The sequence below is a fragment of the Rhodnius prolixus genome, unplaced genomic scaffold (assembly GCF_049639745.1).
Source record: "Rhodnius prolixus isolate KJV_2025 unplaced genomic scaffold, Rpr scaffold_2, whole genome shotgun sequence".
Classification (NCBI taxonomy): Eukaryota; Metazoa; Arthropoda; class Insecta; order Hemiptera; family Reduviidae; genus Rhodnius; species Rhodnius prolixus.
The window spans coordinates 20,387,657-20,407,923 of record NW_027411592.1 but is presented as its reverse complement, the minus strand read 5'-3'; the positions used below and the strand labels follow the sequence as shown (position 1 = coordinate 20,407,923).

Below are 20,267 nucleotides of genomic sequence, written 5' to 3'. Positions count from 1 at the left end.
GATATTTATACGCTTGTTTGTGAATGATCTATTCGATTTGTATTTACGGTGGGCAGAAGAGGCTGTTTTGTTTACATAGTAAACCCTTATTAATTGATTGTTGGAAATCTGTTTGGATTAGCCGATCTGGATAATATCCAGTGGTTTCTATTTCTTACCGGTTCTGAGTTTCCAACTATTATCTGAGGTTGATTTATTGGATTGATGTTGAGAATTTAACTTCCGCTAGGTTTATATCATACACTAGAGTCAACTAAATGGGAATTCAGCGATTGCATAAGATAAATAGATTAGATTAACTATTCTTGCATTTAGATCATGCAGGAAAACCTTTCATAACCTTTGGGTCGCGATTTGTTATCTTTGATCTATAAGACTGCTATCCTACAGTTTACACTTGAAATTCTTTACATTTTCAAAGAATTTCCTCAATCACTAATTTAACGAGCAATACTGGTGCTTTTTTATCGTCTCGAGATGCTAACAACAGTTTGTTTTCGATAGATTCATTCGTAAAGCCGAATAACTTTGCACCTCTCTTTCCAATTGATCAAACCCTTCTTAAGTATATGTTAACTGCGGCAATAAGAGCTTATTCAATGTCGCTGGCCACCGGTAACTTAACTCTCCCTGCGTTCGATCCTGTGATCGAATTGTAATATTTTTTGTCATTTACAGTAAATCAGTGAAGGGTAGGTTAAGTCTCTAGTTTTAACATGGCGCACCAATCCTGAAAGTGTTTTGCTGTAACAGAAGGATCTATGAATGAGGATGTACGAGGACGAGATTTCATTAAAACAAAAATAAGAAAAAGTCAAATTTCAAGAAATAAGCAAACTTTATTAACAAAAAAATACATTTAATAATAATTAAAAAATAAAATATACAAAAAGAAAAGAGATGAAACCATTAGATTATGATTACTCAATGTATTTATTAAAACAATAACCCAGGGTGTTACCAAAGTTTTTGCACTAGCTCCTTCGACTTCAGACTTTCTGATCAGCTTCTCTACTGGACAGTGGTCTCTTTAGCTCAATATTCCTCAGGTAAGTAACATTCATTGCCTAGAGCAGGGATGTCGAACCTTTTTTTTTTTTTGTTCATTGTTTGTATTATTCATTTTATTGATCTTTTACAAATAAATTTTTTATATTGGGTAGCCATATTCATGGTGCTGAATAGCCAAATTCGTTGAGCAACATTATACAATCAGAATATATCTAAAAAAAAAAAAGCTCGCCAAAGTGTTTATCGGCACATTAAAGCTCCTCATCATGGCCACGAATTGTTTTAGGGAGTAAAAAATTATTTGGGCTCGAAGCCTCGCCCTTTGCTGATAGACCACAAATCAGACAAAACACTCGCTAATTATTTACGAACTTGACAAGATTTCTTAATATAAGTGATGATTATCTTCTCTTTTTAGAAATTTCTTTTGTTAATTAATTGTACATTTATTTTAACAAAATAATTAGATAAACTTGAATGTGCTAAAACAAAAAGAAATAAGTGAAAAAACGGAACATCAAGACAATAATCTGATGATGCAATAAGCTTGCCATGAATTCTGACTGGTTTATCAGCAGGATCTTGCCCCTCATGTTTACATTACCATCTCGTCTGGCGAGTACACACATCACGTGCGCCTACCGTGGCGCGAGCCTCTATCAGCTGTTCTCTTCTTCTTTTATAATTCCCACTAGTCACCAGTCCTAATTATTAATACATTGTATGACTCATCTCTGAAGATTTGTAGATGTTGATTTTGTTTTAGAGATTAAAATTAACTTAACAACAATGAGACTTGAATGGATGGTGATTCATCGTGAAAGTGATTCAGTTCAATCTGCGACCTTCTTTTTGTTATAAAAATATTTATACCTAATTATTAGTGTATTACTGGGCAAATTATAATTTATTGACTCGGCCAACTCAGGACAAGTAGTTCAAAGGTTTCTTTTCTAAGCTAAAGTTTGTCCTTGATTTTATATTAGAACGGAATTTTAAACTATTAGCACTGAAATGAAGTAGAAGTAGATGCGCATCCTGGCATCCGAAAAATTCGTAAATTCCCTTTTTTTAAAAAAAATTACATTTGCGATTTCATTGAGAAGGAGCAAAATTTTGAGTGAACAGACGCTCTTAAATTGCCTCAAACTAACTTTGAACAAGTATGATTCCTTTAAAAACCTTAGTTTTACAAAACGAAATCAGGGAATCTCATAGTTATTTTGGCGGCATCTACTGAAGGAGAGAAGCTGTCCACTGGCATTATACACAGGATGCAGTTAATGCAGAAACATTTCGGCTGTAGAGCGAGTTAGCTGTAAGTGCAACCAGGTCTTTAAAAACAACCTTTTACTGTGGCCGTAAAGAACCTTTATTGTTGTTATTTGTTTTGTTGATTAAATTTGGTAGTTTTTAAAAATATTAGTGTAAATTCTGACTGTTTAATTAAGTTATTTTGGCTTTGTGGATTCAGAAAGGAGATAAAATGTCGTAAATATACTATGTCTTTATTTACTTATGTTATGGTTACAGAAACAAGTTATTCATTAATAGACTCTGTTGAGCATTACCTTTGCTTATTTTCCAAAGCCTGCAACATTTAGCTGCATTATTGTTGGAGATGAATACGAGGCCAACGCGTCTCAACCGTCCACCGTATGCATTCACCAGAACGCTATAATATATGTATAATATAATACACTTATAACAACACAAGTACATCAACAGTATACCTCTTTAGGGCTACCTTCCCTAGAGCCCCGAAATGGGGAGCAGGTCTAGAGGCTCTAAGGAGGTAGCCTCTCCACTAAACTCAGGAGCTGTAGGCCGATCACCCGCTCGACATATCACGAAACCTAGAAGGAAAGAAACCGGATAAGTATGCTTGGCTTCAGGAATTTGGAAGGCTGCCGCATTGAATCGAAAGAATTGGCGGAAGTGCATCGAGAAGGCTAAGGCTCATTAGTGAGCTGTAGCGCCAGTTGATGATGATGATGGTTGGCGTCTCACCCTTTCTAGCGATCAAGAAGATTCACTAAGTTGAAAGAAACAGTCTACTATAAACAGTGTTCTAATATGTAATTATAATTTACGATTAGATAAGATGACGAAAGATATCTATTCACCTGCCGCAATAGTCCTGGCTGCAAGCTTCGGTGTTTAGCCCAAATCTCGTCGAGAAAGTCGCCGACAGCAAAACTTTTCCCATTCTAGAAATGAGGCTATGATGTCGACTATTCTGTATCACAGCTAAAAGTACTGTGTTGTTAACAAAAGCCAAGTTAATTAGTTGGTATAATATTCGCAAGTTTCAGGGTGGAGAAAGTGCTTTTAAGTAACAATCTTAAATGCGAGTATTTTTCCCGTAGTGGGTAATAAACTGATTGGTCAGCAAGAGGTTAGAAGTTATTTGCAGTTTATTCGATTTTGGTACCGTTTTTATGAGTGGTCATTCTCAATATATTGAAAATTTATTAGAAGGGATTCCTCACAAGTCACCACAGAATCAGAACCAAGCAATACGTAATTAAAAGTTGAGATTTGAAGAAAACTTACATACATATATACACTACCCTTCAATGTGACGTGTCTTTTAATTCTACCCGATTTAGGACTCTCTATTCACCAGCGGCAGATTTAGTTCATCATATTGTTGTGGAGATTTTGATTTCATATTCATGATTAACTCCAACTATAGGATATACCTGTGGAACCTTCCAGAATTAAAGAACATAACTCTGACGTATTTAATGAACAAATCCAACCAAAAGCGCACCTGATCAACTACTTAACCTGTTTCTTAATTATTAGGTGAAAGTGTGTAATTATCTAACATGAGCCACATTCTTGTATGTTCATTAGTGTAGAAGTTCAAGGGTAATTTCAGTCGTGTGCGGAAAAATAATTACGGTATTCACACCCCAGTAATTTTACGCGTTATTTTTTTTTTATAAAGAAAGAAATATACATTTACAAATTGTTAATTTTTATAATTATCCACTGTACACACCCAAATTTAAAAGGTTTACGAGCATTTTGGAAACGGAAGCTGATAAAATATGGAGATTGGTAAATGACAGCTGCCTTGATTTTTTGTATTTTTTTTCTTACTCCAATATTTGGCTGATATTTGTAACAGAAAAATTATACCAATCGAATTTCTAAAACAAATTCTTTGCTGTCATATTTAATTATAAAAATAAAGAAAAAACCCTAACACTTACAAAACGTATTTGAGAGATATTCCACAGTTAGGTTCAGAAATTCCTCCAAGTAACCTGTTGTCTAGCACCTAAAAAGGATTTAAAGAAAAATGAACTATTTATAAACCCGCTATTCTTAATGGATAGCCCGTTAAAAGAATTTGTCCAGCCTCAGGACAGACCAATAAATAATTAGTCTGGTTCTAAAAGTTACAAACCAATTTAGACCATGGCCAAGGTCGTTTAAACTGGTTTTCTAGAAGTATAAATTAAGTTCTTGTCATAAAAAAGTGACTGAGCGTTCTGAGTTGCTCCTACTGACTGATCGTTCTCTTTTACGCTCAGTTTTTTTCGAGACAAAATGCGTCCTTCGAAGTTAGCTATAAATAATTTGCGAGAGCGGCTCGCTAAGCTAGGAAACATTGTTGTGGTATTGGGTTCGATTCCCCGTTTTGGCCTTGATTTTATTGAATGTGATCATGCGTGAGGTTCGTAGTTCTCCGCCTCCATTCGCCACACCTGATTGGTTCTTGTCAAAGCCCGCCTATAAAAATGGTCATTACATTTTATTTTGTTTCTTATTATTTGCAGAGTGTCCTTAGAGGCGCGAGACCTGAATCTTGTGTGCCTCTGATCCACTTAAGCAATACCCAAATAATGGCTGTCCACCGCCAATCTGTCTTCAGTATCGTACACCTTCCTTGAGCCCCATTTAATTATCAAAGCATTGCTCAAGATATAACGTAATTTCCCAATAGTCGCTTCATTCAGGGTGAACTCTTTTATCATTTTTGATTTAATGATTGGCAATGGACTGCCAAATGTGCCCCTGCGTATGCCCACCAAACTCGATTGCATCCTTCTACTCAAGAAAAGAAGTTACCATTCCTCCATTTCACAAACCGTTTAATCCATAAGCTATAGTAATACCATTAAGTCTTTACTTATTTAACAATTTACTTGGAACCCCTACTTGACTTACTCATAATCTTGTGCGTTTCCAGATTGTGCAAAATTATTCTTATTTTTTTTGTAATTTTTTCCAAGAATTTTTCAGCAAAGCAGCAGCTTTTACTGTTACCAATCATCTCTGCCTGGAATCCAAGGTGATAGATCGGTGGAGAACTGATCTTCGACACTTCAGACCATGCAGTAAAGTGCCCAAATTCAGAAAGACCAGTTTCCTCCTTTCTGGCACCATCAGAGCAAAACACTCTGTTATTCTTCTTTAGTAAATATGCTTCACCTCTTCTCAAAGCCAGTTCCATTTTCTATGCAAGGGTATTGTGTTTTGATTAATAAAAAGTTATATTTACATTTGGTAGAACCTGAAATATTCTATATTTATTTCATATTCATCAGAAAATACATTATCGAAGCTTTCCAAAGTTGGAGATAAGTATAATTTTTGAATAGGCGCAATTGAGAATTTTGGTTGGTTAGTATTAGACACACTGGGTTGCTGGTATTACCCAAAAAAAACGTCCTTGTTTGGATTAATCTCTGCGTGGGCCAACGGTAGAGGTGCGCTAAGAAATTGCTTAGAAGTTTTGAAGCTGGTCATTTTTTATTTAGATTATCTATAATATATGAATCTTCTATGATTCATCTCTTAGTAAAGTATGTTTGCTAATCGTCCATGACACCTAACTGGTAGTTGGACGTTAAGCCCCGCCTGAAAAAATAGGCGATTACTTTACTACTTTTTTTTTACTAGAAGATTCATCTCTTCTTATGCAACGTACTGCATCACCTTCGTAATTGGGAATAACTAATATATAATTTTATATTTTATATTTGTGATAATAATAACTAATCTACTGAAAAATGGAATAATTTGCAAAAATTAACATAACTAGTTACCAATCTAAATGATAACTTATTAATTAATAATTGATATTATTTAAAAATAGATATAGTTAATAAGGATACTTTCAATGTATAATTGCAATGGGTGTGGTGAATTTAAAAGATGACCTTGCAAAGAACATCATATTGCAGCCCATGTTGTTTAGAGGGATGTAAAAGTAATTTTTCACAGGAACAGATTTGAGAGAATGTTCTTCATGTTATATAATTTAGGATGAAGAAAAAGATCTTTTCAAAAATTATGTGATCACGTAAAATATTAATTAATTTCTGTTCTATTCAAGACTTTGAAGGTCAAGGCAATGAAACTTTCATTTCATATAGTTGTATTTATACGTATTTAACTTTACATCAGCCGGCCAATCTCAAAATAGAACTAAAAAAAAGTCAATAGTTCAATGAAAATTACGCAAACTCAAGTACAATTTCATTTGGATTTTCAGTTCAATGGATTTTTACTTTTTACAGATTTTCTCGAAACTGGACCTGACGATTTTCTTTAAATTTTGAATATAGATTGTGCGTACCCTTAGATCAAACTTTTATTGGAATAATTTTTATAAGAAAATTTGTTTTAGTGCAGTTCTAGGGTTGGATTGAGATACGCTTCACTGAAAGATGCAGTTTTACAATTTAAAATTTAGATATTGAAGGAAATGTGCCATAGAAACTGGAGAATTAGGTTAAGCGAAGGTCGTGTAAGGTTTCGTCCCGCAGGACTATGATTCCTCCTCCACTATGATTCCCTGGGAATACTTCGCGTCGACTGAGGCTAGTTATCTGACTAGAAAGCAGGGTAGAGTGATCATTAGGTCTCTCTTTAACCTTGCCAAGAGTATTCTCCAGCAGATTTTTAAAATGATATTTTTTACAAAGACTGTAAATTTAAAAAAAATAGTCTTGAAAATTCACACAACCTTGCTGCTATTTCTAAAATTGCAACCTATCCATTTTCTTTTTAAAACATTTTTAACTCTTCCCATTAAAATGGTTAACCGTCATTACGATAAAGTGAAACTTAGAAGAATCTCCACATACCTCTACCACTTTTTTTCCGACTCAGTAAACTTTAAAAACAGAAATTGACAAAAACTCAATTCCAAAAATTTGGCGTGATCTCAGTGTTTTCTTAACGTTAGAAAGTGAAAAGAAAATATTCTCCAATCAGTAGGTCTAAATGAAGCAATGTCTGGGGTTATCGCTAAATTTATTCGTCGAAGAAACATGTTTATTATTATTCCTAACATGTTTCTGATTTTCATCCATCACCAGAAGTTGAATAATCTTTTTAGTGAAGATAATTTGATACTAAACTATATTTCTGACTCACACAACACTTGGTGAATAGGATTCAACAAGAACATAGGAGCTACGATGGATAAATTCAGCGAAATCAACCAGCACTCGCGAACCTAACCAAATTTTCAATGTTTGGGTTATTGCTTTATTTTCTTGCTTATTATTGGCCGTTTGGGAGCAAAAGTAATTTTTTTCGTCATATATTTATTTATATTTCTCTAAACTTCGCTTCTGTTTAAAGTGGAATTTAGCTTTAAAACACATAATTTTATTTCGCTTACAAGCTCGATAAAATGGAGGCTTCAAGCCAAGGCCTATTTCTGATGAACTGATATCTTTATCTTTAGATCTTCATTGACAGCAAACGCTTTCAACCCATTTCAAAAACCTCTTCCTCATATTTATTCCTTTTTTTTATCTCAATCTCGTGGGATGGTCTGCAAAATCCAAACTAGATTATAAATCTCTATCCATTTTTATGTAAGCACACTAATTTTCAGCAATGTTATGCCTGCTCTTACCAGTACATCTTCTTCTTGGTTGCTCTTACCAGTACATCCTCTTCTTGGTTGCTCTTACCAGTACATCCTTTTCTTCCTTGCTCTTACCAGTACATCTTCTTCTTCGTTGCTCTTACCAGTACATCTTCTTCTTCGTTGCTCTTACCAGTACATCCTCTTCTTGGTTGCTCTTACCAGTACATCCTCTTCTTGGTTGCTCGTACCAGTACATCTTCTTCTTCCTTGCTCTTACCAGTACATCCTCTTCTTGGTTGCTCGTACCAGTACATCTGCTACTTCTTCTTGGTTAGTCAAAGGTAAGAAGGGGAGAAAGTTATGTAATTAGTACTACTTTATACATTAAACTCCCCAATTAAATAAACATAATTTAGAAAAATGCATAATGAACCAACATAGTAACTGAGTAATTAGAAAAAGTAACTGACAAAAGATAGGGTAACAAAGTTGAGAGTATGATTAGCATCTAACCTGGCGAGAATAGAATGGTGGATGTAGGTGTTGAATGATGTAATCAGAGTTAGCAGCCTCTTATTAAATACGAAATCGTGAAGAGCGAACATCCTGAAGCGGAGCTTGCTTTCTAACGTAGCCATCTCTAGCGATTACGGGACTATTAGCGTATCCATCACACCATTGGCGACACGCCTTGCATGAAGACAAGCGTTCCCATTGCCTTAAGCTTTCATACTTGTTTCATCTTTCACAGTTCTTCACTTTGGCAACGGTTGTTCATGATAAAACGCTCCTGCTTGATTTCAAGACTAGAATCAGAGCAAAATTGATTAATAAAGATTACTTTTTAGGGACTATGTGATAATCGTGGTTTCTTGTAATTTATGCTTCGAATATAAAACAAACTGTCTTCGTTCTTTTCATTTTCAATTCTTTAAACTTAAATGATAGCTCTAACTGTCTCATGTGCCCTTCTTACAACTTCAACAATCAGTTCGACCAGCTAACCAACCTTATTTTTTTCTATACAATAATTGGTTTATCTTCACTATCAACACACTTTTTTTTTTTACTTTTACTTTTTTAGAATTACCTCAAAAAAGTAATAATTGTGATCCAATATTGCGTATTCTCACAGAACGTAGTCTTAATCTAACTTACACTCACCAACCCTGTTTTGTGAGAAAAAAAAATGAAATTACACAAAAAGAGAACTAAAATATGTTTAAATGTAATACCAGCCAATTATTCAATTAAACTGATCATAACAATAAAGTGACACACTATTCTGGCAGCGCCATTCCCAATAAGACTTGCAAACTTCCAATCTGGATTTTGGCGCGTATCCAAATCCATTGTCTGTATTATATAAACTAGGCACAAGAAATGGTGGGGGATAAATATGCGTAGTATTTGTATAAATAGTGAATAATATCTCCTCCTAATGCCATAATCTGGGTGCACGCCCCAACTGAATAGGGTTTACGCAATAGACAAGCCTCCTGACGATTCTAAGGTTAACTAGTGCGCATACTAATCTAATATATATATTATAAATACTGGTTATACTTGTTTTTAAATTAACGGAAGTTTTTTTTATTAAACATGTGTTCAGGTGTATAAAATAATGTACCTTGAATTAATTGAGTTATTTTTATTTAATATAAGAAAATAAAATTAGTTTAAAATCTTCATTAGTAGGTCTAATCTTCAATTAGTTCAAATATGATCATAAACAAATGCTTTAATTAGGCTAAATAGAGAAAATAACGTTAATATTTGTCCATTAAGGAGAGCATGAACCCTATTAAAACCGAACGAAGATCCATTCTTACCTGAATCCTACCGTCACTAGTCCTACTACAGTTCTATCCACTTGCATAGGCAAAACTTTTGAACGACTTATCAAACCCAGGAAGAAGCGTAGACACTTGATGCACTCTCTAGATACGAACATGAATGCTTTTAGGTAACAAATAATAATGTTAGCGAAAAATGCCGTCTAAAAAGATGCTTACAACCAAATCTAATATCTACTACGTACTTGTTAGTAAAATGATGAACCTCGGCATACCAACCACAATTGTCAGACACATTATTTGAAAAAGCACCATAAATAAAAAAAGTGTTTCAAAAATGAGAACGAAATTAGTTAAGTTCAAAGAAGCTAATAGCTAAACTGCTATCAAAACTTCCATTTTCAAAAAACCAATTGTGGTTCCACACAATTAAATAGAAAGCAGAAGATGTCATAAAAACATCTGCAGACTTGTTAAACCACAATTGCTTGCCACAATATTTGGCTCGAAATGGTATTCAAATGAGCACGGTATGTATATATGATTTTGAATCCATTGCGGATGCTATTTGATCTTGGCCGGCGACAGATATAGCTGCGGAAGGGTAGAAGACCACATTACCGAAAAATTGACCTCTACGTCCTCTAGGTAAGTAAATACCTTTCTCAGACATCACAAAGGCACCCTCAACTACCTGGACTGCATTAGGATGAACAATATTGGACATCTTAAAATAACCGCATAACGCATATTTCTTTAACTTATTGTTAATCCATCATAGACATCATACAATTAATGACTAATTTGCATAATACAAAAGGACCATAATAATAATAGATTTATTAAACAAAAAATACATATTACTTTGCAAAATTACAAATATATTGTATTCACTTAAGCAAGGACGGCATAAAAAATACATAATTTAACATTTTATTTTAATAAATATATTCAATATGCAATGTAGTACATTACTAGATAATAATTCAACCTACATGTATGGCTGCAAAGTCTGGTGTTTTATCAAAACTTCCATTCTTTACAATATTTCGAATCAAAATTACAACGCACCGTTCTATGTCTCCAAAAAACCGTACACACTGAAACAAACAACTTGGCTGACAAAATCAAAACCAAATAGTGAAAGTTGCCGATATAATTGTACGACACAAAAATCTCTAATGTGAAACTTAACCCACCTTCATTGCCAAAATCACCATAAGGGAACTGGAAAGGAACTGGTCTTGGGATTCCCGTAGAGACTGAATATTACCAGACCATACGGGTCATCAATGGATGACCGATCTTACTCATTCCGATCAAGTCAACAGAGTCAGTGGTATATCCAGTAAGAAATGGAAAGAAGTGGAAGAGATGTCCTGTATAAAATAGGAACATCTTTCATCATACCTATTCGGATCCCAAGTCAAGATTGAAAATTGTCGAAGACAAGGTGGGCTTACCAAGTGGAGATGAAAGTAAGCCATACATTCCTTTTAATTATACTAAACAATAAAGCAAATACTTAACATACTTCTTCTTAACTGTAATTTTGATAACACTTGGATCTGATATACTTCTTAGTTGATAATGTTCACTTAAAAAAAAAAAAATGAGAATTTTTACAGAACTTCATAGATACGAAATGTATTTTTAACTTTTTGAAAATAAATTATTCATGAAATATCTATTTTACCCAATTACGTGCATAATGAGTAATTCGTTTAGTAAATTTCAATTGAATTTTATCCGCACTAACCAGAACTCTAGCCGGCTGTAATAACATGTCCAACAACTACCGATTTATACAAAAACAAGGAACACAGGTGTAAAAGCAAGTCCTTGAAAAATTCTTTTTTTTACTTAAGTATGGTTAACCAGTATGGAAATACTCGTTTCCATAAAAACTTTATTCATAAAATAAAAATTCTCTGCAATATTCAACATGTAAATCACGAATATTGTACAAGTATTTGTCTATTAGAATTATCGTTTTGTTTTTTTTCTAGGGCATTAGAGTGATTTAGAAGATATGTAATTATGAATAAGGGAAAAGCAATTGAACAATTGTTTACATGTAAGCCAAATAGACGGTCATTAAAACTTGAGAACTATCTTCATGTAGTAGCCCAACACTGTACGCTGACAAAGGAAGTTAAGCTGCTTCAGGAAGAGTAAATTTCTCAGTAAAATATTTGGTCTCTTGATAAAGAACAATTATTAAAGAAGGAGATCCATTCAGGAGCTGTAAAATTAAAACAGAAAAGCAAGAACTGATAGGAAGCGAGGGTGATTGTGATGGTTGGAACATCTACGAGAAGAAGAAAGGAACCCCCCAAGAAGCTGGCCCTTCTGCGAAAAGTGATGGAGATGTTGATCTTGAGTAGGATGGACAGGCTAGTTTACAAGGGAATTGAAAGGAATCAAGTGGAATCGGTTGAATCAGGATTGGTGGCTTGTAGGAAGCTAAGCCTCTTTGTGGACTGCAAATCTAGCGAAGAAGAAGTTCTGGGTATCAACCCGAATTTGTAGTCCCCAATTTAAATATAATTCGAGTTCTTACGGGCTTAAGGACTAGCATAAGGCACTTAGCCATCTGCTGACAATGTTTAAGCACCCTACCTAGAGAGCTATAATATCGAGCAACTAGAGGTAAGATTTTAGTGAAATAGCCTTTCAGTTTGTACAGTAAATTTTCTCCTGCGACCCATCTCTGGGTGCTGACTACCTCCAAAAACTTCCTCTAGTCTTCAGAACAGCAAGTAGTGGATAGCTCTCTCTGCCATCGCACTTAATTTCAAGTCTTGTTTCAAACATTCAATCAATATTAATTCATTTCGAGGTTTTAGAATTGCCAATTCAGATCACATAACCTTTCTACCATTTGACCTAGTTTAGCAGTGATCAATTTCGGATCCTAGTACAGATCAACTTGAGGCTGTCCAACTCGAACTGACTGTACAACCATAATTTCCTTTAAAAGATCTCAAAACTTTCAAAACTGTTTGGTCCATTATTTCATAAATATAAAAGAGTTTTAGTGGGCCTTCATGTCAGTGTGAAGTCACAAACTACTGATTTAAGTTGCATACATTGCTCTTCTGCATATCTGAGCGTATGTCATTTTTTGTGTTTACAAGGAGAGACCAAGTGTACGTACTCAACATGTTTTGAAAGACAAGCTTCAAAGAAAGAAATATAAGTGTGGGCTATTGCACCTCGACCAGCAATACTATTCAAAAGCAATTTGGACGGACCTTATTTTATCTTCGTTTTGATACTGGCATCACTCTGTAGAGCCAACGCTAAGGCAGACCTATTAATGTACTTCCATATTATTCCCAGTGGTTTGTATTCAGACATTTTTTACTACAACCTCGAAGCGGAGTTAAGGGAATTGTCCAGCAGATGGAAGGATCTTACGAGTTTGGTTTTGTTAGTTTACTCGTACATTCCTACAGCTCCACTTTCTACTACATTCTTAAGCGCGAACGAAAGAAGAGTCAGAAATCTTTGTCAAAAATTATTTCTATAATTTCCCTAAGCTGGTTTAGCTGGTTTGAAACTATAGTCATTCGTAGCGCATTGAGACAACAGTTTTAGGGGAAAAAATACAAAACTGCATTTCAGTGTAGAGACCTTTCAGATCTCGTCATTATGTTTACACAGTTCCACTAATTACCTCGTGACCCTGGAGAAACTTTGCCCAAAATGCTACTCACGTTTAAGAGAAAATTAGGCAATAAATAACGCAAAATATAATCAATGTCTAATCATATTTTACAGATTTTTGTTTTACAATAACAATTAAATGCACTCTAATAATTTTAAACTTCTTTATAACATAGAGATGCTGCGACCTTATCTTGAACATTCCAAAAGGTGACATTGACCCAGACAAGATAAATTAAACAAAAATAAAAGAAACAAGTAGGTTTAATGTGTTGAAATGTGATGTACTAATTAGGTATTGTTAACTTGAATGCGGCCATGATGTAGTTGAAGCTTATCTCTCTTATATCATTATGTTGTAATTTTTAGCCAATAATAGTTTGGGGAGGTTAAGGTCATCATAGTATTTAGAACAATCTATGACTCATGTGAACATTATACTGGTAGCGAGATAGATAAAATGAAACTAGACGAACATTTGCAAGGTTTACAAAGCAGTTATCAGTGTAGCCTCACTCAAGTGACTTTGTAATGCTGAGTCGATATTCCAAATATTCTTACATTTTTTTCTCAACCAAAATTATTAATATTCGTAACACTGGATTAAAAATCAGAATTTAAAGTAAGGTAATAAATCTAGCATTGTATTTTTGGTTTACTCTGCGTAATAAGGTAAGGTAATGGCTATTATTTTTTTTTTTTTTGCGAGCCTTACGTCCAACTACCGATTAGGTATCGGGGACGGAGGCGAACTATATACTATAAAAATTCTATTAATTAACCATTAAATAAAATCCAACGTCTAGACTGAGAATCGAACCCAATACCACAATACATCTTACCTCTGTAAGGATCGCCGCTAATTGCTCGGCTACTAAAGAAATAACCATTTTGTTATAATAGTAATATAGGTACAATTTATCCAAAAGTTACAAAGTTTTGCCTTTTCTCTTTTTTAATTTGTTCTATTTTAATATTGTTTTCAATTTATTTTTATAGCCGTAATTGGTTAAAATAATAATAAGTAAAGTTAAATGATAAATAAATATAAAATATACTTACATCTTTTGATCAATAAAATAGCATAAGTTTATGAAATAATCAGTCCCTTTGAACTGGACCTTTTACAGAAATTAATATGAGCGACCAGTAGTCCTTCGCCTACGACACTTCGACATTAGTATGTTGTTATTTAGAATAGGGGTCCCTAAACAGAAGTAAGATTTGGCACAAAGTGGGCCCTGTTATGTGTGTCCCTCCTCATAGAAAACAGCTCACGATTAATCTTGAATAATTCTAGAATGCCAGTGCATAGATGAGTAAAATCTTCGACTTTCAGTTCGGCTCCGCAGGCACTAAACGTTAAGGAATCGTTTGTGAGCACAAGCACCCTGGCCAGATTATCAAAACGGACAAAATAACAAAAGGGTATAAATTTAACGATACTGAAAACGATTTGGATCTGGCGAGTTTAGTCAACACGCTAAGATCTAGCAGTCCAAACGCTACAAACGAAATTTCTACGCCGATAGAAGAAATTCCACTCTCGCTACTCGGTTTATCCCAACCATCTCATTGATCAGCTCTCCTCTTTGTCTGTATCTGATATGCTCAATCGTCGCGTGATTACCAACGCGATTTACTCAGTTTTGGAGGTCAGTAAATGATACGTTCATTGAAAATACACCAAAAATATTATTTAGCTGTAGCAGAAGCACTGTACCTAGAGTTGTATTCAATAAAGCTATTAAAAACCAAAAAAAGCAATAAATTAAGGTATGAATTACATTTATTTTATGTTTACTGTCTTTGACTCACAGCCATAACTCTGAAGAAGTTTACTAGCTAGGAAAATCCAGTATAAAAGTCACCGCCATAAATCAAAGAGCATTACTTAGAGTGCAATAAGTTGTTATAACAGAAATGAATCTTCAGGAATTGTAAAATTTCTGCCGATTCTTTTAAAGCTTTCTAGTTTCCCTCTAGCTGAGTGCTTTCAACAAAACTGTTATACATTAAAGAGCGATCCATTGATTTAATTCTCAATCATTTCTAATTTTATTATATTTTTATTTAATATTTTGAGAAAATATAGTAAAATTGCGCATTACTTATTTTTAGGAGAGATTTTTCATCATACTTTCAAACATAATTTAGAGCTAGGGGAAGACTGCAACTTTTGAAGTCTGACGGCAGCAATTTGTTTACAAGTGTTGATGAACCAACCTTTTTGAACGTCCATTTCTCATTAAACTCTACAAAATAAGTGTGGTATGACCACCTCTCTATTATGTAGATATGTCTTGTGAAATCACAATAGACCAGCCACCAATCCAATCGGGGCACTAACTGCCGATGAGAGGTACAGTAACTTTCTAACAATCAATGATTGCGATGACAACCTAATGAACTCAACGACAAGGGTGCATGGTTTCGGCGTCTACTTGCAATGCCCATGAACTCTTTACTTCGAGAATTTGACTTCATTGCAATACCCGGTTATTGACAATTGATTGGAATCTAATTCAGTTCTATATTTAACAATATTAGTCTAGGAAAATGTAAAGTTATATAAATTTAATGCTTGCATTTACCAAATTTTAAATTAGCTTACTTTACTACCATTTTCTTCAATATGGATTCAGCATCTAGCTGTTGTCCCCATTGAAAATGAACTATTTTTTTAAAATAATTTTTTTCTAATTTTCAATTTCATCCTCCCACGAAGACGTTTGATAATAATCCTCTTAAGAAGATTAGCCAGAAGCGAAGAAGCACTAAAAAATTTTTTCGTTAGAATCTCCTGTTATGTTAGTTTAAAGAAATCGATCACTTCATGGTGTTACTTTGTGTTTATATTTAATCCATTCATTTTAAAATTTATAACCTCAAAATGACAAAAATAAAATAAAAAAAAAATGAGTAGGCGGAGAGTTCGTTAATTAATTTGGTTGTTTTTACTATCGAGTGTCACTTCGAAATGTCCTTCATATGGGCTTGACTGTAGCGCCACTAGCTGGTATTAACCTAATTTCTTTCTCATTTAGTGTGAGTATATTTTAATTTTCATGTATTTATTTAATTAATTTACATAAATATAATAAAAACCCAGTGAATTTTTCTTATTTTCCAATTTATGTATAAGTGCCTCGTTTCAATAGCTCAATATAAAGTTAATGATTCGACAACCATAATGCACTTTCATAGGTGTTGCTCGAGAACACTTTATACACTCGAAAATCTATATTTCTTTCGAAGAGTGTACCAATAATTTTCAAATTCTTAACTCATTATTCCTTATTGAGAGAATTTATTTTACACTTCCTTTTCTTTTTGTAGATTTGGAAGTTCTCTATTTGGATATGCCACACCGTCAACTTTCTACTCTTCCCTCTTTTTAGTACCAAAGAAAATTTGAATAAGAAGAAAGGGCAGACCCAAGGGAAAAAGTGGATAAATGGCGGCATCCGAGAAAGCCTCCATGGTTATCCGAGAAGAGGATAACTGGGACAGATCCAGTTGGAAGCTGAAATTAAAAGGAATATTTGGTTGAGGTAAACCTCGGTATTAAGAAACTCCTAAAAATAAAAGATACGTTGATTCATTAACGTTTACCTACCTTATTGATTTTATATATACAATAAATATTATGTTGCAGGCGCTACGGTAGCCGAGCTGTTAGAGGCGAGACTAGCAAAGCTAATATGTATTGTGGTACTGGGTTCAATTCCCGATCATAGAATTGCTTGACTTAATCAATTATCTTGTAGAAATAATCTTTCAAGCCAAAGATTTCATTTCTCTGTAAAGAAAAAAAACTTTCTCTAAATATGAGAAACCCTGCAGAACCTTCTTAGCCAACCTTAACTCACTAGTTCTATTTCGATGGCTTCTGGTTTCAAAGATAGATACCTCTTACTAATCTTTGTTTATAAATAAAATAAAAAACACTTTAAAAATATTTCCGTTATGATACTATAAGAATACTGCATAATAGATATTAGCTTAGTTTGAAAACATCTCCTGTTACAAAATATATTGAAAAACACCCAAATTCTTAATGCATTTAGGCACCACGGTAGCCGAGCGGTCAGAGGCGAGACCTGCGAAGCTAATATGCATTGTGGTACTGGAATCGATTCCCGGTATTAGGCCTTGGATTTTATTTAATACTGGACGTAAAGCCTGCCTGAAAAAATAGGCATTACTTTACTTTTAGTAAATATTAAAGCCAATGATTGTACACGTTGGGTCTATCTAATATGAAATCAAATACATAGGGAAAAAGCGGATCTTTTCTCTCAATTTCAATGCAATGCTGCTCTTTCTGAAATTGACTGTAATAACAAGGCCAATGCTAGATTGTTTATTCTGGGTCGATTGAGAAGTTTAAACCATTGGAAAACGTGAAACTTTTTTCCTAATTTCACCGGAATTCTGTTGTTTCTGTATTTGATAGTTAATATTAAGTACATTACTAGGCAGTACATTTTGGGTCGATCTTGTTTGAGAGACAAGAAGTAAAAACCATTGGAAAAACTGGAACTTTTCTTCTAATCTCGCCGGAATTCTGCTGATTCTGTATTTGATAGTTAATATTAAGTACAATGCTAGACAGTACATTTTGAGAACGTAAAGCCCGCCTGAAAAAATAGGCAATTACTTTACTTTACTTATTAATGCATTTCAAAATGACAAGTTCTCAAATTTGTAGGTTCTATAGCCATTCTAAAATCCAATCTCATAAAAAAACAAAACAAAAAACGAAGAAATCACACAATTTGATAATCGGGAATTTTCTAAAACTGATAATTATCCAAGAAAACGATGAATTTGTTCTTTTGTTTAAAAAGTATTACAAAAAACAATAAACTTCTATTTCAGGTTAGCCACTGGTGATAAGATGTTGTGTTGGCTGAAGGTCGATTGCATCATACTTGTTAACACCATATAAATACAAGGCCTAGATCAGGAATCAAATCCAGTGTCGAGTAACGGTGGCAAATTAGTGGTCCTTAAAGCCCTATATACTCTTTACCAACCAATCATTCCATTTAACTAAATATTGAATTCTAAAAGAGTTTATATTTTATTTTTTATTAAAAATTTTGTTTTAGGCGAGTTGTTTTCAGATGCCTTTTTTAGAAAGTATTGAAAAAGCACCATTAATTTCGATGTTTCAGATATTATGCTATACGTAGACCACATAATTATGCAAAGATTTTAGTAAAGAATCTCTTGAGTTAAGACAGTGTGATTGTGGGAATTCAGAGAGATGAGATTACAATTATACATTTTTATTAAATTTTAACAATTACCACAAAGTAAATCCGAATGCTTAAACATAAGCTGTTGGAAATGGCATAAATTAGTGTAAACTCAGGTCCAAATTTAAAAAATAATTAAGAGATAAAGTGTGTTTCGAACTCATTCCACCGATAGTTTTCTTTTTCAATTGAGCGACGTAGGGTTCTAGTCACTTGTCACTTCTAACCTATTGTAAGCCACATAAATTTTGGATAACATTTGGTAGTTCAAGCTCCGGATAAGTCTTAGAACGAATCGGCTAAGCGCGGGCTAGATACAACTATCATTGGCCAGTAAAAACACAGTTTTTAGTAAATCACCTTCAAAAGTTATCTTTGTAATAAAATTTTATTCGCATTATATTACAAAATAGTTATTTATTTAACAAGCGTGGAAAGTAGTACTTTTCCTCACGCGAGGCAGGGTTTGCACGCACGAGCGAGCGAAGCGAGGCGAGTGCAAGTGCAAACTGCCGAGTGTGAGGAAAATACTTTACACTCGAGTTAAATATTATATTTTTTCTGCAACCATTAGATTTATTAACTAAAAAAATTAAAAATTTCATTTTTACAGTCTACAAAAAGTAATTTATTTATTATAAACATTTATTGTTATATTACAATTATTTACATTACTTACGTATTTACATTACTTATTACATTTTCTGCTGTTTCTTTTATTGATGGAGGAGTGTTTTCTAAACAGGAATCACTAGAATCCATTTTAAATTCTATAAGGTAACACTATAACCTTTTTAACTGTTATAATTAAAAATATCTAATTATTTATTAAAGTATTATTTTTATTTCTATATTCCTTTCAATTTTTATTTTATTTTTTAATATTCGTTTTTTAATTATTTAGTTACGTTAAATAAGCTTCTTAAAGTTTTACAGAAAATATTTATGTTAATAACAAAACTTCTGATATCAAGGAAGCACAATAAAGTTCTTCCACTCACTAGTGAGGGAAGTTGGGCATTACACAGCTGATTTTAATTGAGTAATGAGAGCATTCCTACATGGTTGCAGAAAAAGGGGTATTACAAAGTAATTAAAATTTTATTGAATGTAGAAATTATTTTTTATTCTGATTATATTGCACCTTTTTTTCGGATTGTGTTGTAGGGAGGAGTTGCAGTAAAACTTTTTAACGAACAACGGGACGGAAATTCAAAAAGCTTATGAAATACTCTTATTAATTAAGTCATATCTTCGATTGAATCAGAGGTCACAATTAAGACGCTTACCCAAGCAAATAAATGAAACAAAATAAATAATAATAAAATAAAATATCTATTAAGTCCTCTAAACTAAATAAAATTTTTAAGTATATTCTTAAATTTTAATTCTTAGTGATTGAAATAGTCGAAATACTGGAAAAATAAAATCCATTCCAATTTGAAAGTAATAAATTAATCCTAGTTATGTTGGTAATTCTTGATACTCGTTCCAGATTTTAAGACTTGTTCTAATGGATTATACATCGTGCTGCGTTAATATTGTCATTAGTAATGGTGCAATAGTACAGTCTTGCCAATAAAGTTCAAGGTTAGTTATAAATCTATTAATAACTAATCACGCCCATTGGAACTGCTAATTATCATAGTTATTTGAATGTGGTGTAATTAATTA

At 33.4% G+C, this 20,267-nt stretch overlaps 2 long non-coding RNA genes across 9 annotated transcripts; one reads left to right on the top strand and one right to left on the bottom strand.

Annotated features, from left to right (window-relative positions):
• Positions 1–6,833: 6,833 nt before the first annotated feature.
• On the bottom strand, positions 6,834–9,856 carry LOC141449250 (uncharacterized). Of its 3 annotated transcripts, XR_012455407.1 has the most exons (3): positions 8,949–9,764; positions 8,372–8,664; positions 6,834–8,181 (listed from the first exon to the last, which is right to left on the bottom strand). It is a non-coding gene; the product is annotated as an uncharacterized lncRNA (long non-coding RNA). The 3 variants fall into 3 exon arrangements; XR_012455406.1 differs by having other exon boundaries at positions 6,834–8,184; positions 8,372–9,856; XR_012455405.1 differs by having other exon boundaries at positions 8,372–9,856.
• Positions 9,857–12,531: 2,675 nt separating this feature from the next.
• LOC141449251 (uncharacterized) lies at positions 12,532–19,942 on the top strand. Of its 6 annotated transcripts, none has more exons than XR_012455408.1 (3): positions 12,532–13,953; positions 15,448–16,880; positions 16,985–19,942. It is a non-coding gene; the product is annotated as an uncharacterized lncRNA (long non-coding RNA). The 6 variants fall into 6 exon arrangements; XR_012455413.1 differs by having other exon boundaries at positions 12,551–16,374; positions 16,666–16,880; XR_012455410.1 differs by having other exon boundaries at positions 12,557–16,880; positions 16,985–19,672; positions 19,761–19,942.
• Positions 19,943–20,267: the final 325 nt, after the last annotated feature.